Here is a 13511-nt window from a genome sequence, read left to right as displayed (position 1 = left end):
TTGGAGGCTATTTTGTAAATGACAACGCCGAAGTCGAGGATCGGTAGGGTGGTCAGTTTTACGAGGGTATGTTTGGCAGCATGAGTAAAGGATGCTTTGTTGCGAAACAGGAAGCTGATTCTAGATTTAATTTTGGATTGGAGATGCTTAATGTGAGTATGGAAGGAGAGTTTACAGTCTAACCAGACACCTAGGTATTTGTAGTTGTCCACATATTCTAAGTCAGAATGGTCCAGAGTAGTGATGATGGACGGGCGGGCAGGTGCGGGCAGCAATCGGTTGAAGCATGCATTTAGTTTTACTTACATTTAAGAGCAGTTGGAGGCCATGGACGGAAAGTTGTATGGCATTGAAGCTCGTCTGGAGGTTAGTTAACACAGTGTCCAAAGATTTTCATGATTGTGTTTTTTATTTTTGTATTCTCTTGGTGAATTTTCTATGCTCCTATGCTGACATGATTGTGTAATTGTTATGTAATTGTAAGATGTAGGACTCTCTCGCAAAAGAGGCCTTGGTCTCAATGGGACTCTAGGGTCTGGATCGACCATTTTGTTGTGAGAATGACTACCTCTCCTACTTGTCTCATCCCTTCCTGGCCCAATGGGGACATGAGGAGAACACATCCAATCAGAGTGCACCCCTGCTGTGATTGACATTCTCTCACACCGCCGCCCCATCGCCAGCTCAGTGTTGACCTACTTGTTATCTTCTGTTAAACCACTGAGGTCACCTCAAGAGCACGCTATGGTTGTCTCTTGAGAAAAAGCTTCACCACCTATTTAGTTTAGCGAATTCAGGGGGTAACCCCGACCTGGACTCGAACCCAGGTCCAGTGACTGTCTGGCCAACACCTTGCACCAAGAGGTTTGAACCTCTGGACGAGGTCACTACGTGTTGGGTTAAGGTCGCTACACTACCCCCTTCCTTCGGTAGAGCATGTCCCCACGCTTCTCTATACCAAGTCCCTCACGTGTACACGCCTTAATATGTATATCAAAGGTAGTGTTCAGGCCGAAGCAACGTAAGATGGTAGAGGACGGAGTACAAAACATTACAATTCTTAATAAAAAAGTACAATTCATTAAAACCTGTCAAGCATGGATTGTTTGAACAAAGTAAAAGAGGCGATGATTTTTCACATCATAAGAAGATTGTTGAATAATGTACTGGAACTATATGACTTAAAACACTGCTTTTCGCAGTGCCTAAACAAAGATGATTATATAGTTTTACGACTGCAATACATTTACCACCTGCTTATTTCACATAATCATATTCAACATTATTATGTAAGGCATAAAGAATGAGGGGTTATGAGTTCTCTGGACATAATTCACAACGTGGAAGGGGTAACGCACCTCCTGGAAGCGGCATATTTTGACAAACTTGTTTTTCTGATATAAAAAATCTGAATCGACTATTCAGCCAAACAGTGGTAAGTGTAGTTGTGTTTTTTTATTTAACCTTTATTTAACTAGCCAAGCAGCAACTAAAGAGAGAGCCACCAACACAGAAAATAGTGAGGCGCTGGACAGAGGCCTCAGACTCAATGCTGCAGGACTGTTTAGAGAATACTGGAGATTCATTTACCCAGGACTCATCCATCAACATTGAGGAATATATACTGAACAAAAATATAAACGCAACAAATAAAGTGTTGGTCCTATGTTTCATGAACTGAAATAAAAGATCCCAGAAATGTTCCATACCCACAAAAAGCTTATTGTGCACAAATGTGGTTACATCCCTATTAGTGAGCATTTCTCGTTTGCCAAAATAATCCATCCACCTGACAGGTGTGTCACACAACACAATGTCACAGATGTCTCAAGTTTTGAGGGAGCATGCAATTGGCATGCTGACTGCAGGAATGTCCACCAGAGCTGTTGTCAGAGAATTTAATGTTCATTTCTCTACCATAAGCTGATGTCAACATTGTGAACAGAGTGCCCCATGGTGGCGTTGGGGTTATGGTATGTACAGGCATAAGCTACGGACAACGAACACAATCACATTTTGGCAATTTGAATGCATAAAAATACAGTGAGATCCTGAGGCCCATTCTGAAGCTCATATTTTTTAATTAAGGTGTCTGTGACCAACAGATACAAATCTGTATTCCCAGTCATGTGAAATCCATAGATTAGGGCCTAATTTATTTATTTCAATTGACTGATTTCCTCATATGAACTGTAACAGTAAAATCAATGAAATTGTTGTATGTTGCATTTATATTTTTGTTAACTTCTCTAGGCTAGGGGGCGGTATTTTAACATCCGGATGAAAAGCGTGCCCAAAGTAAACTGCCTGCTACTCAGGCCCAGAAGCTGGGAAATGTATATTATTAGTAGATTTGGATAGAAAACACTCTGACGTTTCTAAAGCTGTTTGAATGATGTCTGTGAGTATAACAGAACTTATTTGGCAGGTGAAACCCCGAGGACAAACCATCCATGAAAAAAAAATTTGCGGTCACTCTCTTTTCAATGGGTTTTCAATGGGAATCTAGAATTCTAAGGCAGTTGCTTGCAGTTCCTATCGCTTCCACTGGATGTCAGCAGTCTTTAGAAATTGGTGATGTTTTTCCTTTGTGTAATGAAGAAGTAGCCCTGTTCAGAACGAGGGTCAAGTGAAGTGTACTGTTGAGGTTGAGGCGCGTGACCTGAAAGCACGCTCCACTTTGTTTTACTCCGGTATTGAACGCAGATTATCCCGTCTTAAATTCTATTGATTATTTACGTTAAAAAATACCTAAAGTTGTATTAGGAAAGTTGTTTGAAATGTTTGGACAAAGAATACAGGTAACTTATGAGATATTTTGTAGTCATGGTGCACGAGTTGGAACCGGTGATTTTCTGGATCAAACGAGCCAAATAAATTGACATTTTGGATATATAACAACGGAATTAATCGAACAAAATGACCATTTGTGATGTTTATGGGACATATTGGAGTGCGTTGAATTTGGCGCTCTGCCATTTCACCGGACGTTGTCAAATTGATCCCGTTAACGGAATTTGAGCCATAAGAATTAAGTATATTTGGTTTGGAATACCCTTCAATATGACAGCAGAATCCACATTATGCTATGATAGAGAGATACTTATGAGGCTTTCATAAACATAAATTGTGACTCATTTCAAGAAATTAGGCATATGTCGCGCGTCACTATTTCACGGAGCAACATTTTAAAGTAAGCTTTTTTTTAAATCAAAATAAATCATTTTTTTGGCAGAAATGCCTTCTGGAACATATGAACTTTCATTACCTTAATAACAATCACGTGGTAGAACTGCATAAGTGTTGCTCTCCACTTTCTGGAGGACCGAGTTTTGAAATCAGTGGAATTAGAGTATGATAGCTAAGGAGATGAAGAAAATTCAGGCGTTTGATTGCAAATATGCAGACGGAGTCGAAAAGAGAACACACAGAAGGCTCCGGATTACAGCTTCAAACTAAGAGCAACCATGGTGTCCATGACAGAGAGGGAGCAGCGTCCATCCATGTACACAGGTAAGAGAGTCTAGCTAGCTACATTTTCAGATATTACACGTTTCGAATTTAGTCAGAAAGTCGTTTTCATTTCAAGTTAAAATGTACTGTTAGCTAGTTAGTTGGCTGGCTAGCTAGCTAACGTTACGTGTATGATCTGTGTAGTAATATTATTTGTATCTTAGAGCCATTTGCATTGCTAGTTATAGCCTAATGTTAGCTAGCTAATATTGAACCTATTTGGTTAGCTACCTATAGATTCATGCAGGGTGGTAACGTTAAGAGTTGGGATTATGGTTCATTGTTGAGCTAGCTACATGTCTAAACAAAAGACTCTATTTCAATGGAATGTTGATGATCTCACTGTGACAACTGTCGATAGACGTAACTGGTAAATTCGCACTGGCTATCTACTCTGATTTCAGATCACTCTCGTCTGAGTGTGCCAGAGTGCAGAATAACTGACGAATTTATGAACGCTCAACACCTGTTGAATATGGCCGGTGTCAGTAAACGTTGGCAAAAAAGCGTCATTAAATTGCTGCCAGCAGCACAGATGCAGTCACCAACGCTCTGGATAACATAAAAACAGCCTAACCAGCTCTGCTCGGGCGAGTAAAATGGTCAGAGTGAGCTGTTCTAGCCAGCTGTTCTAGCAAGCTAGCCAACGTTAGCCAGTTAGCTTGGGTGCTTGACTGCTGTTCTTAGGTTAGAACGCTTGGATCAGCCCTACTTTTTTCGGCCAGAGCGTCCAGTGTGTGCTCCGAGAGCGAAACTTTCTGAATTTACGAACGGCCAATCTGACAACACTCTGAGTTTAAGAATGCCTAGAGCACACTCTGGCACTCCAGATTAAATTTACGAACACACCTGTAATATAAACCAGCCTTATATCATAAGGTGAATGCACCAATTTGTAAGTCGCTCTGGATAAGAGCGTCTGCTAAATGACTTAAATGTTAAATGTTTAATCTTGAAATCTTTGGTTGTTTAGTCCATAGTCTCACATGTGAATCCTTAAAGAGATCGGTGGGGCTAAGGCTTAATAGGGTGTGAACGATGCTGAATGGGTGTAGACAAAGAAGAGCTCTCCAGTAGGTTTACCAAAACATTCAAGGGCCATTTTCTCAAAAGTGAGGTTACAAGTTTAGCAACTTTCAAAGGTAAATTACTTTCCCATTGTTCCTCAACTGTATTGTATGATATACACTTTTCTAGCTCTATCTACTTTTATCCAATGTAAAAAACACAATTTCAAATTTTGCTACATAAGACCGAATCGAGCAGGTCGGTCACAATTGAGGTTGGTCCATAACAACAAGTGAATCGATTAAAGAATGCATATTCTAGGGCTTACTAGAATGATTGTAATAATAAACAGTAATAATAATGAAAATGAAAAATAATGATTGAATAAAAGAAGCCATAACAAAAAAAATGTCTATTCTGGTTGGTTGAGGCTTCACTCTAGCTCTAGCAAATCATTAAATTGGATATGTATGGGAAATATATGAGAAATGATTGGAACTCTATTACTTCTGTTACTATATCAAGTCCCTAATTGGCATCGTACCAAATCAACAGTTGCAGCTAAAGTAGTGGGACATTTGAGTTTAATAGGTGCTTTACTGGCGAGATAGGGGGGAAATGTATTTTACGGGCCACTCATTGAAACAATCCTCTTCTGGCGGTAATCAAGGTAAACTCCTGCAGTGGCTGCCACGCTCTGCTTGTCTAATAGGATCTCACTGGAGCTCCGTTTGGGTGGCAGGCGCCTCAGCTCTTATATAAGAAACCAGCGAGAGACAGAGAGCTCTCGCACACACAGACACGCACACTCAAGAACACACATAAACACGCACGTGTGTGCTCATACACACACACACACACTTTCTCTCTTGTTTACTCTTATTTTTAATCAAAGACACACACACACAGGGTCTCTCTGGTATCTGTATCCCTGCTCTTTCAACGCTATCTTACCCTCTCCTACTCTCTTTAACAATGTGTGTCATGCGTCTTAGTCTGAATGGGTAGAGTAATCCATTTAAATTCATTTGGTTCCCACCCTGCAATGGCTCGAAGCGATACTACTGAGGGAAACATGTGAGACATCAGTGGGTTAAACCTTGAAGAAAAGAGAGAAGGGGAATAGAAAGAAGGAGACAGAGAGAGAGAGTAAGAAGACGCAGAGGGAAGCTCGGAAAGAGGGAAAGGGAGAGTTTGGGGGAATAGGGATTGCCTCGAGGATGGAGAGGGGGAGAGAGAAATGGAGGGAACATGAGCATGAACTCTATAGAACGCTTATCAGTAGCTTCAACCGAGGACAGCGAGCTTATCCAAGACAGCAGTGTACAGAGGCCAGGATGTTTAAAGGGGCAATCTGGGATTGGTACAACCATTATTGTACTTTATTATTTTCAGATATGAGAACAGAAAAACAGTACAACCCAACCCCTCATTCCCCCATCCATCCATCCCTCCCTCCAATCCCTCCCTCCCATTCACCCACCCACCCACCAAGGCATCATACAAAGATATCATAGAGAAGTCAATTCAATTAAATAGGACAGAAGCAAACAGTAACAGAAAAAGTTCAATAAAAATAAAAATCGGTATCATAATTATAGTTGAATCTTATCAGCACAATATATGGCCACTAGAACAGACATGACTGCTTACCAAAATACGCAAGTTATACTAAGTAAAGGCCCTCCACGTATTGTATTAATGGGGACCAGGTTAAGTCAAACTTTTGTCGGAACCCATGCACAGCGTACCTAACCTTCTTCAGAGGCAGTGATGACATCAACGTGTGGTAGCATTCTGGTCTAGGGGAAGTACCCCAAAAATGGCAGTGAACGGGTTGGAGCTAACAATCGTATTACACATTTGTGAGAATGCCTAAAAAATGGGGTCCTAGAAGCCACTCAAAGATTGGCATGACCAAAACAAAACATGTCGCTGGGATCTCAAACACTTTGGGTCAACATTTGGATACATTTTAGCATTTTTTTAACTTTTAAATCAATTATATATAATATATATTATTGATTTATAGCCATTATATATAGCCATTGCTTCTTGGAGAATATAACTTATAAATGCCTCATGAGCTGAGTTCAACAATCGTACCCCATCAGAACCCGAAATATAAGGTTGTTTTACTGCATTGTTTGTAAACAATGTGATTGAAAACAAACACCGTACAGCTTCAAAACATCGTTACATCTATCATTTAGATTTTCTTGCATCCATAGCTCTGTTTATACATTTAAGAGTGTTTACATTTTTCCTAGCCCATCCCTCAGGTGTTTACAAAAACTAGTGGCGAGTTGAATGCTTTGTTGTTTTTCAAATCCCGGATTGCCCCTTTAAGGCATAAATCAGAGCAAAATGTTGGCGTTTTAATGTTAAACGTTTGCCTACCTTTGATGCCGAAGCTGTCATAATCAAAAAAAATCTAAATGCCACGCATCTCTCACGAATGAAAAGTTTAGTCTGCTTTTGAGGGACATCAAGCTGACATCTATCTTTCAAACTAGAGTGATGAAAGAAATTGGTGGAAGAGCCCGTCATATTTGACGTTGCAATGTGTTCTCAGATCAGACCGAGTTCAGACTCTGAGGTGGAGAGACATCATTCAACATCTGGTAGGCTGACAGACACCTGTTTTTGATGAAGGGAGAACACAAGCCGTCCTGCTGTAGGACAACAAGAGTAACTGAACTGAAGAGAGAAAAGAGTTTCTCTCCATGTAGGCTCAATGGGATCAAAACTGAGAAACGTAGGCTTGTTGTATAATTGTGATTGATTTTGTTGTGTGTGACATCATTTACAAGTACAAAGTCAGAACATATAAATAAGCACAGATAAGGTTTTCTAAAGGTTACCTAATAATAAGTCTACTTTAATAAGTCTACTTTACATTTGACATAATACCCCCTCCTTGTTTGTTATCTGTCACTCTCTGTTGATAGGCTAGCGCTGTCTTGATTGGCTCACCAATAGGTCTTAGTGTGCTGTTATGACCTTATATGGACTTGCGTTTTTGTTTTGATTATTAATGTGTTTTGCTGCATTTTGCTGTCAAGACAGAGCAGCAACCCTGTGGGTTTCTACACTCTCATGTACACTCTGATGCCCAGTTGCCATGGAGTGAGTGTTTCATGGGGGAATTCACCCAACCCCATCCTGTCAGTGTCAGGGAATGAAGACAAACCCCCCTTGTCACCCCCCCTCCCCCCTCTAGACCAGCCCTGTCTGTTCACTGGTACAAGCAGGGGCGAAAATCTGAGATCAACCTTGGAGGGGACAATTACATTAAATTTTCTCAAGAGCAATTCCTGAGGGGGACACCAAAAGTAGTGCTGTAACACATAGCATACGTTCTTAAATGTATATTGAGGAACCTACAACTGGATAATTGATAGGTACAGTAGTTAACTGAAGGGTTTTCCCAACTTGTTCAAATGTTTAAATCATTATAATTCTACTACTAATAATAGTTATAGCAGTGCTCCTTACCAGTCCAGTATGTATGCAGGTATTCGTACTTACAACCAGCAATATCAAGAAAGGTCAGTAGGTGACAATGGTACTGTACACTGTATGGGTGTAGTTTTCATAAATACAATGAACATGGTGTGATCACATCTAAAAGAATCTCCATTGAGAACCATCACAAAGTTGTTCTCCGTATTGAATTGACCTTTTAATTTGACTTTTTCTGATACATTTATATAGTCATTAAATATGTCCACCTGGCCTGAGTCTATTACAATATCTTTGCAAGAACAAAAAGCTTAAAATAAGTACAGTTCTAAAAGCAAAATAACTACTTCAATGAAAAACCCAAATAAATCAACCAAAATATCCTTCAGTCAGTGTCTCAACTCTTCAAACAGCAGCTATGGACAAGTATGTCGCACAAAGTATGCAATTTTAAATAAAATAACATGAAATAAATCATTTGTAAGTGTACTAAAAACTACTAAACAAAAGAACAACTATCAATTACACCATGGGTTCTCAAACAGGGATCCATGGACTAATTGCAAGGGGTCCGTTAAAATAAAAAAGTGTAATGAATGTAGTCAGTACCACAAGGTTTCCAGTAAGTTTACATATAATATAGAGGGGGTGGAGGTCCCTGAGGACCGCTCAAAACCTTGCCTGCCTTGCCTCAAAATATGCAGGGGTTCCAGTACCCCAAAAAGGTTGAGAACCACTGCTATACACACTACTGAACAAAAGAACCAAGCATATGTTTGCGGGTTTCCTCAACAACACATCAGTTGGCACTTTCGCAATGCCCTCGCATGTTGTCTCCGACACCCTGTATAGCCCAATAAACTCCTTGTGAGGGACAAGGTCATGGTCAACATAACGCAGACAGACATTCTCCTGTTCAGCACCAGAGACATCTTGAGTACCATCAACAATTAATGAAAATTGTACAATCGGAAGAGACCTAATCTCAGCTGCAATGCCTCGAATGACTATTGGCCATGATGTTCAGAATTTCATTCTGTGCTTTGGGGCCTGTGTACATTGTGGTACGCTCTGTTAACCACTTCAGTAAAATGGGATCATCCTCTTCTGCCCTAAGTTTCAAAATCTGGTATAAATTCCCACTGTCATCCGTGTGGCCTCTAAAGGCTTGTCCCTGTCTTACTACATGCCGCACCGAACTAACAATTTTCATCAAGCAATGCCTTGCGTCATCCTGCTGTTTACCCCACGCGCTGGACATAACTGGACACTGATTGGATTTAGCTGGTGTGCTGTTACAATTACAAAGTGGCGGTGGGTTTGGCAATTTTGATGTGCTGTGAATTTTTCAATGCCTTTTCTACAGTTCCTAAATCCTGCACTAATGAAGGCAGCATCAGCTCTTTGGCCAAAAGATGGCTGGCTTGAAAACCCTTGGCTACAGTGAAAACACAACACTCCTTTTATTGATGGATTATAATGTAGCCAGGGGAAATCGCGAAACCATCTCTCTTGAAACGTCAACACTCTGTTGGCAAGAGTTTGCGGTTCTATAAATTGTGGGTGTGGCTGATATGGTTTTGTGCCATCACTGTGGTAACTGGACAATGCTGTGCCACTGTCCCCTATACTGGTGCTGCTGGCAACAAGGGTGACACTTGGTCCTGCCGTGGCTGTGACACTGTCCTCTGAAGTCTCTCTCCCTGGCTCTTTCCCTTTCACCACCCTAACTGACTCAGTCTCTCTCCTAGAAAATAAATAAGGTGTTTGCCGTACTCCTAACTACCGGTACCCAAAACTACACAATTAATCACAACAGCAATACCATTGCCGTAAACAAATCTTAGTTTAGTCACCAGTTTAAGTTGAGAGTGGGGGTATCCATGGCATTTTCCAATTATGTCCCTATTTTACAAGTCAAAAAAATTGAGAACCTTTCATAATGTTGCCAAACAAAGACTCAACAAACTTACCTGAGACTCCCTGTCTGCCAATCTGTCCCTGCCCATCTGTCCCCAGCTCTGCTGTCTGTGTGCCATCTGTTGCCTGCTCTGCCTAATGACATCATTGTGAAACATTTCCATTAGCATTTCACTTCTTTCTTATGAACATTTTATCAACTAGTCTTTGAGATATTAGGATACTAGAGTTCTTACTATGCGTTTTGGTGTACTGACAAATACTCTGATGTCCGTCTTCTTACTTTTTTCTGCCATATTTCTACCTGGCTGGCTGGCTGGCCTAGCTGCACACACACACATTTACACAACACATGCTGCAACCTTTTGTAATTTAAATAGTTTGTTTCATATTGGCTGGCTTCCAACAATAGCTGAATTTGTAAAGCTAGCGAGCACCAATTCTGTTTCTGTGTGTTTGCTATAATCTTTGCTACCTGGTTAAATAAAGGTGAAATAAAATAAAATAAAAAAAGTTCACTAGCGACAATTTATCTTTTGCAACGAGACCATTATATATATTTAAGACAATGGTAGAAGAGAGTGTAGTTCTGTTCTGTTCAGTTTGGACTTCAGTTTATTGCTAACCTTATCACAGGGACGTCGAAGCACTACAGCTGCATGCTGATCTTGGAATAAACTGACGATAGCAAAGATTCCATCTTTGACGACGCCACATAAATGGAATAGGTACTAGCTAGCTTGATAGTTAATGTTTGCTTTAGTTTGCGCGCTAGCTCTGCAAATTCAACTAGTGTGTGAACCCTGCCAACATAAAAATAAATAAATAACATTGCTATGGACCTGCTATGGATTGACTGGATTACCTCACGTCAGTTACGTACATGTCCCTTTCGGACAGTAGATACGAACCCTCTATTACCTTGCCAGCTAAAGAACTGGCAGTGGATCAAACCATTGTGAGGCAAAGGGCGGGGGGGGTCGCAATCTTTTGAAATTTAAATGCGCTATTAAGTGTCTATAATCAGCACAAGTGCTTTCATTGCGTATTATTAATATTATTGAAATTACATAGTTATGTTTACAGTGATATATTGCGGGGGACAAATCATATTTTTCCCAAGATGGGGGGGTCGTGTCCCCCCCGTCCCCCCTGGGATTTCCGCCTATGGGTACAAGGTAGGCTGAAAACGCTAAACTCGCCAACTTCTTTACATTTGCCACCCAAACATGCTCGTTTAAAGAAAATGGCCTTTGTACGCTATTTCTTTCAACTAATATCTGTAGCTGAAAATGCACTGAAATCTACACTTTTTTAAACTGTTTTCAACTGTCTCTGAACAGATGTCATGAGCTGCATGTTATACTCTACTTTTATCAAGGGGATTGTATTCAAATGGATGTTTAGCCTAGTTTATCAGGGGAATTGTGATTCAACCAACATCTAAAGGGAAAAATGTAGATGTAAATAATGAAAGCAACATAATTAATGTATTTTCACCTGTACACAAAAAATGCTGGGTTGTTTGGATGACCGTTGGGTTGTTTTCTTTAAAAATAGCAAGGTTGGGTTGTTAATGCTGGGTTATTGAGATTTGGCTGAGTGGGTGGGTTAATTCTCCAGCCAAATCCAGAAAATCAACGTCATTCGTCAAGCTTGTGAATGAGGATCGTCGCAGCTGTGCAGCAAGTCTACCAGACAGTGCAGCCAGCGCTGAGTGGAATTACTTTTTTGATGGACAAATGGGCAAGGCGGTGAGTAAAAAGCTAGCTAGCCTACATTACTAATTATCCATTCAGGTTAAATAGACCTAGTTATCATAATATTTAATTATCTCAGTCATTGACAATTTTAGCTAATCTTATCTAGCAAGCTAGCTAGCTAGCAAATAACCGCTTGAGATTTAGCTAGCTACTTAGCTAACATTTGCTAACTTAGCTGGCTAACTAGCTAGCTATAGATTTTATGAAGCTAGCTAGGCATATTCCCTGTCTCTGAGTACATTTAACATGGTTGTTACTAGTTGGCAAGCTTATAACTGATGTTTTTATGGTGGTACATTTATTCTATGTTGGTATAGCCTAATTGTTTCTGAGTTAGCTGGTTAGCTAGTCTCAGTCTGGATACTGACAGTTACTTTAACGTTATATTGAAATTAAAGGATTGTCTCTATTGTCCCAAATTGAAGCTATCCATTTTGACACTCTACTTAAACTGTGTTAATGTTATGTCTCCCCACTGCCCAGATACTAGAGGCTGAATGGCCCTGAGAGGGCTTCTCCCACCACAAGCGTACCGAATGCAGGTAGCTACATATTAAAATGAAAGTAGTTTCTGAAATGTTCATCCACGTTTATCCATTTCGGCTGTCCCCTAAAAGCTTGTTATGTCTTTGTCCCCAGATACTAAAGACGACATGGTCCTGAGTGTTTCTCCCACCCCCAGTGTAGAGTGCAGGCAGCTACATATTGAAATGAAAGTAGTGTCTCAAATGTTCATCCACGTTTATCTGTTTTGGCTGTCCCCTAAAAGCTTGTTATGTATTTGTCCCCCAGATACTAAAGACAACATGATCCTGAGAGTGTATTTCCCAACCCCAGTGTAACGAGTTGGAAAGATGACTGCCCGCCCAAGCATTGATGAGGCCCGAAAGCCATAATGCAGAGTAAGTACACATTTGGAATATTGAATATTATTTAATATGGAATACTTTAAATCAGAGGTGGGAAGTAACTAATTACAAATACTAGCGTTACTGTAATTGAGTAGCTTTTCCAAGTACTTGTATTTTTCAAAGTCATTCATTTTACTTGAGTAAAATGTCACTGAAGTAACAGTACTTCTACTTGAGTAGGCTATTTCAGTACTCTTCCTACCCCTGGCTGGACTCAACTAAATGCAGATTAAGGTCCTGCACACAGCAAGCCTGTATAGGAGTATAGTTTGTTCTGAGCAATAGGAAAGGCCACAATATGAGTGTGATGAGTGTCTTGATTATTGTTCAACATTTTATAATCATATTCTCTAATCCCCAGGCTGGAATCAATATGGCTGAATATCTCCGCCAGGCGACCAAAAGAACAAGAACCCTTCGTTCTGACCCTCGGGGACAATCACTTCTACTCCCTGCCATTCACCATCGTGAAAGGGCAGACTCTGGAGCAGAAGACTTTATGTTTCATTGTTGTTTTACATAAATTCCTATTGAAAATTGATACCTGGTAGGGGTTGGTGGAGGGTAAAGTGTTTACTTTTCTTCAGCCCCTTTCCTCGGCTTTAATTGGTAGGGCTGCTGTGATTTTCAAATGATGGATTGTGCTTCTAAAGTTGTTTTTAATTGTGTGTTCCGTATTTGTTTCTTTTGCATGACTTCATTTTGTAGCTGAAATTAATATCTGAAAATAAACATTTTGTATTTTATCTACAATTTGGCATGATTGGCCATATTTCATTTTATGCATTTAATAGACTGTGTAGTGGCGTCATAACATTGGTTGTTATTGTTAGAAGTATTTGTACCTTTAGAAAATGAATGGATTTTGTAATAGAGAGAAGGTAGAAAAAAATAACCCAGCAATAAAGTAAGAAATAACCCACTGCTGGGT

The 13511-nt window shown here is 40.1% G+C and overlaps 1 protein-coding gene and 1 long non-coding RNA gene across 2 annotated transcripts in view; one reads left to right on the top strand and one right to left on the bottom strand.

The window, feature by feature from the left end:
• LOC129841104 (copine-9-like) overlaps positions 1 to 13511 on the bottom strand; it is a 215800-nt gene that overhangs the window by 200771 nt on the left and 1518 nt on the right. The window lies entirely within an intron of this gene.
• Positions 11354 to 13333, top strand: LOC129841113 (uncharacterized). The gene is made up of 4 exons (XR_008757279.1): positions 11354 to 11660; positions 12153 to 12211; positions 12309 to 12571; positions 12942 to 13333. It is a non-coding gene; the product is annotated as an uncharacterized LOC129841113 (long non-coding RNA).

The sequence above is a fragment of the Salvelinus fontinalis genome, chromosome 3, assembly GCF_029448725.1.
Source record: "Salvelinus fontinalis isolate EN_2023a chromosome 3, ASM2944872v1, whole genome shotgun sequence".
Lineage (NCBI taxonomy): Eukaryota > Metazoa > Chordata > Actinopteri > Salmoniformes > Salmonidae > Salvelinus > Salvelinus fontinalis.
Note: the sequence above shows the minus strand (reverse complement) of the source record. Positions and strands in the feature narration are given on the sequence as shown.